Raw genomic sequence first — 12,787 nt, 5'->3', positions numbered from 1 at the left:
TCCCTTTTCCAATGGGAGGAATTTTACTTGGATTTGTAAAAAGGTAAACAATATTATTATATCTCTGTTCGAGACGTGAGAATATAATAATAATGCTGGTATCTCTTTTCTTAGTCTGACAGGATTGACACCGAACACCTTACAGTTGGACCGCTTACCAAGGAGGCTTCGAAAGCAACGGGTGTTCAACACTTATCTCTAATAATTGATCTCAGTATGGGATGAGATGCCAAAATTTTGGAATGCGTTTTCAAATTCAGGGAGGTTAGGAAGAACGAAGGAGGGTTTGATTACAATCAAATTCATAAGGATGATTACTGTTCTTTGACAAGATTTTGCATTTCATTCACTTAGAATCGATTGATGGTTCTTACAGGTCCCTGCAAATGTGAGGAGTAAAGAAAGAAGAAAGCAGGAGAGACTTGGGTAGAAGGGAAGGGAAGGAGACTCAGTAAATTGAGTGGATCGGGTCCACTCACAGGCTGCGTGGCTGTTATACCCGACTACGAGTAGAGTGTCGTTTTATAGTTGCTGCACAACTAATAAAACAACAATAAAATTTGAGTGAAAGAGAGTTGTCTTTCTAATTTATTTGAACTCGTAGTGAGGGATAACAATGTCTCCTATTAAAGCTCAGGTGTGTCGTTCCCAAGCTAGGATACAAGGAGGTAAAGGAGAAAGGTAGGGTAAAGTGAAATTAAAAGTAATAAATGGCAAAATAATCAAAATGAAATTAAATGCAGTAGGAAATAAAACAAAATAAATAACTACATAAAATAAAATAAAAATGGAGGTTAATTGTATAACCAAGAGAGGAAGAAATAGGGGTAAAAACGCAATGAAGTAATGAGTAGGTGTGATTCTGAATAGAATCTGTTGATAGGGGTAACAAATCAATTAGGTAAAATAAGTTGCCCTTAACTTTCAAAGTTCAAGGCTTATTAGTACCTAAAATGATTGACCTAAAAGAGAGAATACTAGAAATAATGATCATATGAAATGACCAGATGAGGAAATTCAAATGAGTCCAAATAAATTTAATGTTTGAATTAAATTTGAATTTGTCACAATTAATAATTGTGAAGTAATATTCCTCTTTCTAGTAAAATGCATATAAAGTGGTAAAGTTAGAAAATTGAGAAATAGGACAGAAAAATAGACCAACAGGTGTATTAGTTCAGAGGTTTAAAGGGTTAAATCACTTTAGCTTTGCCCACACACACTTTATTCAACCACTGGATGTTAATGCTAACTGCTAACCTTTGAGGCTAATCTTTAGCATAGACTTCAATGTAAAAGCAACAGTTTCGTTAGCTTAGCAATAGCAACACCGTAGAGTTTGTTTATAGTATGACGTCAATGTGCTGCGCGTGCGCAGTTCAGAGTTGCTCCGGAAGTAGGTTAAGACTTCCGAGTCACCATCGTAGCTACGGCAACCAAAACAAACTATAGTGAGCTAAGCACATGAAGCATTACATTGCAAGTTCAGTTAAGCATATTACATGAAATGGCAGCGCATTTCAACACTGTACACATAACAAGACCACTTCTAGTTGGTTTTGCGATGTGGCGCTTTAAACTCTTAGTTCGTTCAGAGTTGGATTTAAACTTTATTTAAGTGGCAGCTTGGCGCTGCAAATGAGGAAACAAAATAATAAATGATCTCGGCGGATCATAAATCTCCGTGCCAGTTTCTCTGAGCACGTAGACACAACAGATTTTATTCGCTGTTGTTTAGAGTTAAACTTTACTTGATCAAGATTTAAAACACTCCCGTTTAAATCGCACTGTTTCACTTAGTGAACAGACACAAACAGGCAAGCATTATTTCTAATGTTTAACCAGGGGAGTCAAATTACATAGTTGCTTTGACAATGGAACACGCATTGACAATTAAACTATGAATAATAAGGCCTTTAAATAGATTGAGGGACACGCTCAAACTATCCTTTATTCGTCGATTTATTTTCCCTTTTAATTACTGCAGTTTAGTTCCGTTCAGCTAACGGTGGCTGAGATATAGCAATTGAATGGCACTGGAACACGCAATGACATTAATTCAACTATAAATAAGGCATTACAGAAAATGAGGGACACGCTCAATTTCGACCTTATTGTACGATCTCAGACCTTAACTTTAAACTCACTTACTACAGTTTAAAAAGTAGAGAGACGTTCTCGAGTTACCGTCCTCTGCATTCACTCTAGGTTTCATTCATTCAAGCGGGCGGCCGCGCTGCTTACGTCACACACACACGCACATACAGTCTAGACTCAGACGCTCTCATCCACAGAAATAGAAAATATTAAATAACTTGGTTGTGCTTACGATTTAGATTAAACTGCCCGCATTCTCTCCACCAATATATGTAAGATTGTAAAAGGGATTAATTACACATTTAATTTATAATTTAGCTCAAAGGGAAATCGAATATGATTCAATAGGGAATTTGAACAGAATCGCTGTTTTACGGCTGTTCAAGAGTCGACCTGCGATTCATTCACAAGCCGTAACAGAAACTCTGCGATGGATATTACTATCCAGAATATAGTGAAAACACTATATATTAGCACAGTAGCAAAATCAGCAGTTTAAGACATTAACTTGTAAGCACAAAACACAAGATACTTATCTTTTCTAATAAAAATATGATTTTAATGGATAAACCTAACACATACAAACTAAACTAACATAAAACACACGCATTCACACAGGTTGCAGAAAGAGAAAGTGAGGAAAGAATGAGTTTAAAGGAATGAAAATATGAAGTACCAAGTTAGCAATATGTGCAATTGCTTAGACCTGAACAACCATCAATCACTTAATTAACCCTCGTATTGAGTCTCTCAAAGAGGTTATTAAACTTTATATCAAAATGCACCAGTTCAGTAAGATTCTGGAGGTTACTTGCGCGTTGCCTTTGGGAATTCCTTTAGTTGCGTCGCTTCAGGGCTTTCCCGAGGTTGCTGATTGGTTGGTTCTGTGGTCCTTTGTGTGCTTGGGCGTTGGCTGGATATGAGAGTTGCGTGCTGTTGAAGTTGAGGTCAGCGAAGACGTTTAGGTCGGTCGCGGCTTGCACAAACTTAACTAGAAACGAAACTCTCAACGGAAAGAAATAAAAATAAAAAAAAGATTAAAGAAAAAGATAGAAGTGTGGTGATCTCCTCATGTTTCCTTTAGATGAGGAGGCTGGCATTCAGGCCAGGCGGCGTCGAGACGTAAGAGAGCTTATAGTGAAGAGATAAGAGAGAAATTTGAGGGTGTCCTTGAGTTTTTAAACTCAGCCTTTGGACACATCCCAAAATGGTGTCTTGACCAATTAGAACAATGTCCGAAGTCCGGTGGACTGCTGGTTCCTCCTACCAACCATAAATCCCAATGTTATCTTATTAGTCCCGTGATCCCAAATTCCCGCTCTTTGCAGAGATAAATTTGGACATGATTTCTATAACAAGACTATAATACATTTCGCAAAGAATTGAATTACAGGAACATTTTGAGAATGCGATTTCCAACTCAGACATATCAAACATCAATATAAACCATTAAACTATTCAATAGTTATCAAAAGGGACATACACAATGAGTGATTAAAACATAATAGACAAATGTGTGGGTTACATATATGATAGGAAGTTATACATAGAAATGAGGAGTTGCTCCTTAGTTCTTTAGCACATTTTAGGCGCATATGTACATCAATAGACAGTTTTCTGTGCCCTTCTGTGAGGGTCTGTTCTCTAAGCTGGGAGGTCAAAAGTTTAGGGAAGGAATTTCCGTTGTGTCCTGTGTGTGGGGGAAAACCAACCATATCGCTAATGACTTTAATCATGTGATGTTCAAAATGTGCATCTCTTTGACCATTAATCTTGGTTACTTGCTCCAAATTTGACAATCTCCTTATTCAAAGGATTTGATTATGAAGAAGTGTCTTTGTGTTAATTTTGCGAGTTCTTAGTAAGTTAGGTTTGCTTCAGGCTGGCGGTCTGGCGCCAGGCTATCAAACGTCAGATTTATGACGGGCCTCTTGTGGAATGTACGTCTGTAGAAGTGTTCTAACTTCTAATCGACTCTCTTAAATTGTCTGATTCGCGCTGAAATCCTACACTAAGTTTTCATATAAAATCAGGAATCACGAATATGACAAAATAATAATAATAATAATTTTATATATATATAATTAATTGTATAGCTATAATGCTTAATTTCATTCGTTTCGCTCTGTGGAAATGTAAAGAAAAAATCCTGTTTTTACCTGGAATTCGTTTTTAATCCCTGGTTTTAAACAAGCATATACATGAGATAATTTATTGCTTGAATAAACGTTAAAAAATAGTGCTAAATTTTATATAATTAAGGAAATTAAACAGACCTAGGCATTTGAAAAGACTAATAGTAAAATCTGTCTAATAATTCCAAAAAGAAAGAGAAACATTGGACATTGAATATTCGAGACATTTATTAGGAATACCATTTCTTAACAATAAGATGCTGCATGTGTTTATCCAGTCTAATAGAAGTGTGCGTCTCTCGCTCCCCCAACTTTCCCAACAAAAATCCCACTCCCTCTAGGAAAATACATAAAGCTGACATTACTGAGCTATATGCGTTTAGAAGTAGATTATTAAAATGGTACAATGGCATTGCTCAGTTCAACCGGTTGGGAAATCTGGGATTTTGTCCCGCGTCAGCATTTATTCAACAGTTAATAACGCTCAACATTCAAAAGGTAAATATTATTCAGCCAATAAAGTGTAGGTCTATGTATTTCATAGAAAAGTGTGTCTAGTACTACATAAATTACAAAGGTTTAATTGGCATCTTTATTTCAAACGACCCGACCGAACGCAACCCGAATATCATTAAAAATATTTTTGGATGACTCGTAACCGCGGGTGACCGCGGGCACCCGCTCATTTCGGATCAACCCGCGCATCACTGGTAGAAACCATCCTTGATTTTATCTAAGAACTTTTCTGATTTGATCGTAAGAGCGATTCTGAGAAACGAACGTACACACGAAATCCATGCGTACGCCAGTCATTCGGTTATAAATCACAAATGATCGTGGAATTGTGTGCAGCTGAATGTTCCGCCGTCGAAACGCCCCTGCTTAATTAATTAACATATAAAATGAGCTCATTCCTAAAGCAAAAACTCTGTGACAATGGCAAGTAAAAAGGAGCGCAAGAAATCAAATTATAGTGAGGCTGAACTATCTGCAATACCAGGCATTACCACAAGGAAACGGTTGTACGCCAAGCTGGAATCTGACGTGGAGATAAGTACTTGGCTGAATCCAGATCAGACGGTTGCATGTTCCAATCACATCAGTTGATCTCTTCTTGACATCCATAGTATAAAGTCTACAGCCCTTTACCGTGACTGATTTGCAAATTGAATCAAAGCAATTAAGCAAGGAATGCCAACTTGTTTTCTCGACCTTGTGGCCGCGACAGAGTGCGCCTGACCCCGGATCGGGAGGTTGCGTGTTCCAGTTATGTTGAGGTCAAGCGATCTGTTCTTGACTTTGTGAGTTTAAAGACTAGCTGATTTGCATAGTTTATCAAAGTGCTTAAGCATGAAGCACTAAATAATTTTTCCGCTATCTTGTAGTGCAACGGTAGAGTGTCTGGCTCCAAATCACCTTGAGGTCACCGTATATTTACTGATTTGCATTCTGTGTCAAGGGGGTTAAGCAAAATACATCACCTCTGGGTTCAGGACCTCGTGGCGCAACGGTAGCGCGTCTGACTCCAGATCAGAAGGTTGCGTGTTCAAATCACGTCGGGGGTCACGTGATTTCTTGTTGACTTCTAATGTGAAAAGAAGTCCTGTCGTTGTGTGCTGCAGTGGTTTCCAATCCCACCGCTCTGTATGTCTCCCTTATTAAACACACCTGATTAAGATCATTGGCTAGTTAGGAGAGAGCTCCATGAGCTCATCTGGGTGTGTCAGAAAAAGGAGACAGACAAAAATGCAGGGCCGCGTCTTCCAGAGTCATCGTAAGCCTAAGTTGATTGCAACTCTATTGGTTTCAATGCGTCTACGTTGTATTAAGGATTGCAACGCTTTTGGGAAACACAGCCCAGAGCAGGGGGTCCCCAGGATCAGGATTGAAAATCACCAGTGTACTGTGATAGATTTGTATCTTGACCTGTTATTTATATTAAGCCTGAGATCTCATGTAATAACTATTCCTGTCATTGTGTACTGTGACAGATCTGCCTCTTGACGTGTTACTTTTGCATATCTTGCCCTGCAATCTCTGAAGAAATCGTGGAAACATCTACGTGCCGAATTCAAAAGCCAGCTCCTTCGAGCCGGAATCGAACCAACGACCTAAGGATAGCTAATGTATCATCTACAGTCCTCCGCTCTACCAGCTGAGCTATCGAAGGCAGGATGACAAAAGGTGGCTTAAGCAGGAAACACCAGATAGGTTTGTGGTGTCTTGGGGTACAACGGTAGCTTGGCTGAATCCAGATCAGACGGTTGCATGTTCCAATCACATCAGTTGATCTCTTCTTGACATCCATAGTATAAAGTCTACAGCCCTTTACCGTGACTGATTTGCAAATTGAATCAAAGCAATTAAGCAAGGAACGCCGACTTGTTTTCTCGACCTCGTGGCCGCGACAGAGTGCGCCTGACCCCGGATCGGGAGGTTGCGTGTTCCAATTATGTTGAGGTCAAGCGAACTGTTCTTGACTATGTGAGTGTAAAGACTAGCGGATTTGCATAGTTTATCAAAGTGCTTAAGCATGAAGCACTAAATAATTTTTCCGCTATCTTGTAGTGCAACGGTAGAGTGTCTGGCTCCAAATCACCTTGAGGTCAGACGATCTGTTTTTGATCTCCTGAGTATGAAGTCCAACATCAAGAGTGTTCCTTGAGCACCGTATATTTACTGATTTGAATTCTGTGTCAAGGCGGTTAAGCAAAATACATCACCTCCGGGTTCAGGACCTCGTGGCGCAACGGTAGCGCGTCTGACTCCAGATCAGAAGGTTGCGTGTTCAAATCACGTCGGGGTCACGTGATTTCTTGTTGACTTCTAATGTGGAAAGAAGTCCTGTCTTTGTGTGGTGCAGTGGTTTCCAATCCCACCGCTCTGTATGGCTGCGTCCGAAATCGCCTACTTCTCTACTATATAGTAGGGGAAAGCAGTAGGCAAGCGAATAAGTATGTCCGAATCCTTAGTATTTATAAAAGAGTAGGCGAGAATTAGTAGGCGAATGCACTAATTCTCGTGAGATTCGGGTGTACGTCTACTTAAAGTGCGTCCGAATATGCCTACTTACCTACTATATAGTGGGAAAAAAGAGTATGTGAAGAAAGAAGTACGTTCGAAACCTCAGTATTCATAAAAGAGTAGGCGAGAAATCCCCGGATGTCCTACTGCTTCAGCTCAGATTCTGAAGTCTTTCATCGATGGATAATTTTCAATCCCAGGAGGCCAAAACGTCATCATCGAATGTGATTGAGAACCGCAATGAAGGTGTTTACAAATGTGAGAATTACAAACCAAAACACGGTTCCCTGTCTTAAAAATCATATTTGTTGAGCTACTTTATCGTAAACTGTTGATTTGCATAAGGTGCCAAGATGTTATACAGTAGCCTATGCTATAGTATATTTGTGATTTCGCTGTTAAAACATGTTTTATGACGTATAGCGAACATTAAACTCCAGGAAATACACGTACGTCTTCAAAAGCGGATTTACATAAAACATACATTTTAAAGACATTAATGTCTACTTAACAAATGACAGGAAAATGTTCTAGAGCACATCACAACATGAAACATCTGAGTGAGTGATGGACGCTATGTGAGAATTCACTGTCACTGCTTTACATTAATGTAAGTAATGTAAATAAACACATGTACATATAGTAGGCCTAACTGAACTTCAAACTCATTTCAAACAGAGCTATAACAGAACTTTTCTGATTCTTGATTTATGTGCCTTTGTTGCAGATCTTTTGTGGTGGAGCAGGACCTGAAAGGAAAGGTGACTGCAGCATTTTTGGGGAAAAGTAAAATCCGAAACTTAATATAAAGATTGATCATTTTGTAACTTCCAATACAGAGATCTAATGACATTGTGCTGTTAAAATGACAGCTTTTGTAATATATTTGTGCATCTTTGTATGATCTGAAATGTCTGCAGACTGGTGTGTGCAGTAAGAAAGGAGAAATCCACAGAAGCATCCTGGAAATGGTCTAGTGCCATCGATGAGACCCTCCATCACTCCACCTGCCCTTTGCCTCATCTGGACCAGATGTTGCAGTGGTCTCCTCAGTAGAAAAAGACTAAAAGACCAATATGTTTAAATAAAGCTTTGTTCCATGTGTATTTATTTATGTTCATGGTTACTTTTATTATTTTACTAATTTATTCATGTTTCCTGATGTTGTCAGTAAATAAAATATAAGATTTTCATAAGCGTATGCATTTATTCATTACTTCATAGAAAAAAAAACATTATGCTTGTTTAACTAGAAATATCATTAATTATTATTCAGCATTTATCTTTATTATTGTTGGTAAGTGTTGGAGTGGGCTAGCAATGCAGTCTAAAGTTATTTTAATTTCTAAGTAGTAATACTTACATTTTTAGTAATACAGAATTTATAATTCCATACGAACTCAGGGAAAGACTTAAGTATCTTTAACAAAGAACAATCATGACAGAAAACATAACTATAATAGGTTTGCATACAAAGTACAAGATTATATACAGAAAAAAATATTAAATATATTTGAATATTCATAAAATTGCAATGAATTAAAAATTGCATTTGTTGTTTTTGTTATTTATTTATTATTTATTATTAGAAATTCAGCAAGAAAAAGGAAAACAAATCAGATCTAAGCTACTTTTGCACAATTTTGCCCATTAACATATTCAAGACAACAAATTTGGGGGTTTTAGTCATTTTAGTATTGTTAAAAATATAAAAACTTAAATCAATCCAAAATAAGCAAATTTCATCAACATCAAAATGTTTACCGATAGATGAATTAAATCCGCCGCTCATAACATTTCATGTTGCGCTTGTTATAACGTCATAGGTCACATGATAACGTCAACATGGCGGAACGCATTCATACTCAAGGAGATATGGCTGTTGAGTAGGTACTCTTTTAGCACTCGTTAAGTAAGTACTTATTGAAATTAAGTACCTACTCATTGAGTAGGCGATTTCGGACGCAGCCGGTGATATGCTTTATAACAATTGGAGCTCTCAACACTTCAAGATTTCTGCATCTTCATTTTGCACTACATTTAGAAGAAAAGCTGCCTATATATTTCATATTTCAACATGTTTCACTTTATTACACTTGATATGTCTGACAGCATAGTTTGGTAGAAAGCCCAATATTTAAAATGTGTACTTGTGTCATGCTAAGTAACAATAAAAGATTTACTCATCAAAATTAATTTTTAAGACACTTAATAAATTTTGTGAAAAAAGGTTTCTGCACCGAAACATTGCAATTTTGATTTTTAGGTAGAATCTCAAACTCTCACATTTGTAGTTTTTAATATGTTTAGCACATATTATAAAATATATTTAAATATAAGTTTCAGTGAAAAATAACCTTAGGGGTTATCCCGAAGTTTCAACGTCACAACATTAACTTTTTCTATTAACTATTTCATGTGGTGAAGGTACACACAGCTATGAATAAATGATAAAGAAAGCAAACCAATTACATTTAAAAGACTTAGATTTGCAGAAAACACATAGTTTGTGCTTAAAATACTTAATAATAAGCCAAATCAAGGAAAGTAAAAGAGTCAAGCAAGCATCAACATAATATAATATATGAAAGTCTGAAAATATTAAATGCAATTAGACAATGTTAAAAGACTATTCATAGGCATAAATGTAGCCAGATCTTTAATTTGGCTGGTAGTCGATTATGGATAAATTTCACCACGTGCAGTGATTTAACCAAAAATCACTAATTCTTGATACTAATAATAACCCAGCTAGAAATTTTTGGTTCTAAAAATGTTTTAAGAACATTACCAAGCAATGTTCTAGCAATGTTTTTAGCGGGTAGTTTTATTTTTGTTCCCACAACATTCTCTCAAATGATAGGATAACATTCTCTAAAAACATTCTTAAAATGTTCAGTGGTAACATTGTTAGAACATCATTCCCTAACATTCTTACAATGTTTTTAGCGGGTAGTTTTATTTTTGTTCCCAGAACATTCTCTCAAATGATAGGATACATTCTCTAAAAACATTCTTAAAATGTTCAGTGGTAACATTGTTAGAACATCATTCCCTAACATTCTTACAATGTTTTTAGCGGGTAGTTTTATTTTTGTTCCCACAACATTCTCTCAATTGATAGGATAACATTCTCTAAAAACATCCTTAAAATGTTCAGTGGTAACATTTTTAGAACATCATTCCCTAACATTCTTACAATGTTTTTAGCGGGTAGTTTTATTTTTGTTCCCACAACATTCTATTGAATGATATGAAAACATTGTCAAAACACATTCTTAAAATGTTCAGAGATAACATTATTAGATCATTCCCTATTCCCTAACGCTCTTTTAATGTTTTTAATGGGTAGGTCTATTTTTATTCTTATAATGTTCTCTTTAAAGACATTACAACATTTTCTAAATGCATTTTTGTAAAAATCAGTGAAAAAAAAGTTACTTTTTTTCATTTATATATATTCTACTATTTTTTTTTACAGGATGTTTACTTTTAGTTCTTACAATGTTCTTCAGATTGTTACGATAACATTTTCTGTAAATAAAAAACCTTGAAAAGATCTTGTGATGATCTTCTAAATGTTTATTAATAATAGTGTTAGGACATTATATTTTAACATTATTAAGTTAACAAAATGTTTAGTTATATTTTTGGAATACCATGCACTAACAATATTATAAAGACACCATACACACACAGTCAAAAAAGACAGTTTTTAAAGAGAAGAAATTTAGAACATTATTTATTTTTATTAACATCTTTAAATTAATAACATATATACATTGGTCTGCTCAAGGAACACAACAGTTTTAAATTTTTTTACAAGACACAATCTTAAAAAAAAATTACAAAATAAAAAAGCTTCCTTGAAAACTACAGCAGAAAAAAAAAATTTAATCCGAGTTGGACGATTCAATCACTCCCCTCTGGTGCTCCTGCATGGTCCTGACTTTCAGCCAACGGCACTTCACTATTCCCCTGAATAGACAATAATAATAATAATAATAACATTTAAAAATTGTAAATATATGAAGGTACACACACACACATCATGGGTAAAAGACATACAAAAAAAATTTCTTTGGTTTGTTAATTTTTGCTTAATTTGTTTAAAAGTTCTATCATTCTATCTCTTCTTTTATTTTATAAAACACTATGTATCTGTCAGGATTATGTCTGTGTCTTGTCCTGTTCTGTTCTGTTTCCCAAGTGTTTTTCCCCCATGTTTCTAGTTCTATGGTTTAGTCCTTGTCTCCCCCTTTAGTTCAGTCTCATTTAGTCTAATCTTGCCCATATTTGTATTTCCCCCTCGTTATCTTGTTAGCTTGTTTGTGACCACGCCCCCGTTTCAGTGTATTTAAGAGTCTGTGTGTGCACTCCCCATTTGTCCGTCAATGCTAACTGTTACCTCTGTTTACTTGTGTACATGTGCTCACCTTATACTCCCGGTTTTGTTTTGTTTGTATTAGTTACTGTGTTTTATTTAATAAATCTTTATTCGTTTTTCTACTCCGGTTCTCCTCATCATTGTCCCTCTCCACAACCCCGCCTGGATCGTGACAGTATCAAACTAATAAAAACAGACCTTTATACAGTGATGCATTATTATTAAGACAATAAGTGTTTAAAGTTGATTCTACAGCTAAGATATCGCATCGGCTATATATCATCAAAATAAGAACAATTTACACATATCCATTCCGTTCAAAAGTTTTCACCCTCTAACTCTTAATGCATTATTTCTTCTTCTGGAGCATCACTGAGTGTTTGAATCTTCTGTAATAGTTGCATATGAGTCCCTCAACTGTCCTCAGTGTGAAAAGATAAATCTCAAAATGATACAGTCATTTTTGGAAAGGGTTCAAATACACAAAAATGCTGAAAACCCAATGAATTTGTGGAACCTAAAGGATTTTTCTGAAGAACAGCAGGCAGTTGAACTGTTCAGGACAAACAAGGGACTCATGAAAAACCATCACAAAACATGAAAACAGTCGTGGCTCATCCAGGAAGCGACACACAGTTTTAACATTCAAGGGTGTGTAAACTTTTGAACAGGGTCATTTGTATAAATTCAGTTCCTATTTGTCTTGTGAAGTATATATAAACATCTGTTGTGTGAAATAGCTTTTTAAGGACAGTATTAATTAAAAAATAACAAAGTTTTCATGATCCCTTTTATTTACCTAAAATTACTAACACATATTCTGGAAGGTGTATGTAAACTTTGGCTTCAACTGTACCTATATCAATGTAATAAAAACGTGCCAGAGTTCACATATTGACGTTTTATAATAAACACTTCATACATATACAGGTCCTTTTCAAATAATAAGCATATTGTGATAAAGTTCATTATTTTCTGTAATGTACTGATAAACATTAGACTTTCATATATTTTAGATTCATTACACAACAACTGAAGTAGTTCAAGCCTTTTATTGTTTTAATATTGATGATTTTGGCATACAGCTCATGAAAACCCAAAATTTCAAAAAATCTAAAAAAATCTAAAAACATTTAGCATATTT

The 12,787-nt window shown here is 35.8% G+C and overlaps 2 non-coding genes across 2 annotated transcripts; both read left to right on the top strand.

Moving 5' to 3' along the window:
* The first annotated feature begins 5,725 nt into the window (after positions 1-5,725).
* trnaw-cca (transfer RNA tryptophan (anticodon CCA)) lies at positions 5,726-5,798 on the top strand. Its single transcript has one exon. It is a non-coding gene; the product is annotated as a tRNA-Trp (tRNA).
* A 1,169-nt stretch (positions 5,799-6,967) lies between these two features.
* trnaw-cca (transfer RNA tryptophan (anticodon CCA)) lies at positions 6,968-7,039 on the top strand. The gene has a single exon. It is a non-coding gene; the product is annotated as a tRNA-Trp (tRNA).
* Positions 7,040-12,787: the final 5,748 nt, after the last annotated feature.

The sequence above is a fragment of the Garra rufa genome, chromosome 1 (genome assembly GCF_049309525.1).
Source record: "Garra rufa chromosome 1, GarRuf1.0, whole genome shotgun sequence".
NCBI classification, from domain to species: domain Eukaryota; kingdom Metazoa; phylum Chordata; class Actinopteri; order Cypriniformes; family Cyprinidae; genus Garra; species Garra rufa.
Note: the sequence above shows the minus strand (reverse complement) of the source record. Positions and strands in the feature narration are given on the sequence as shown.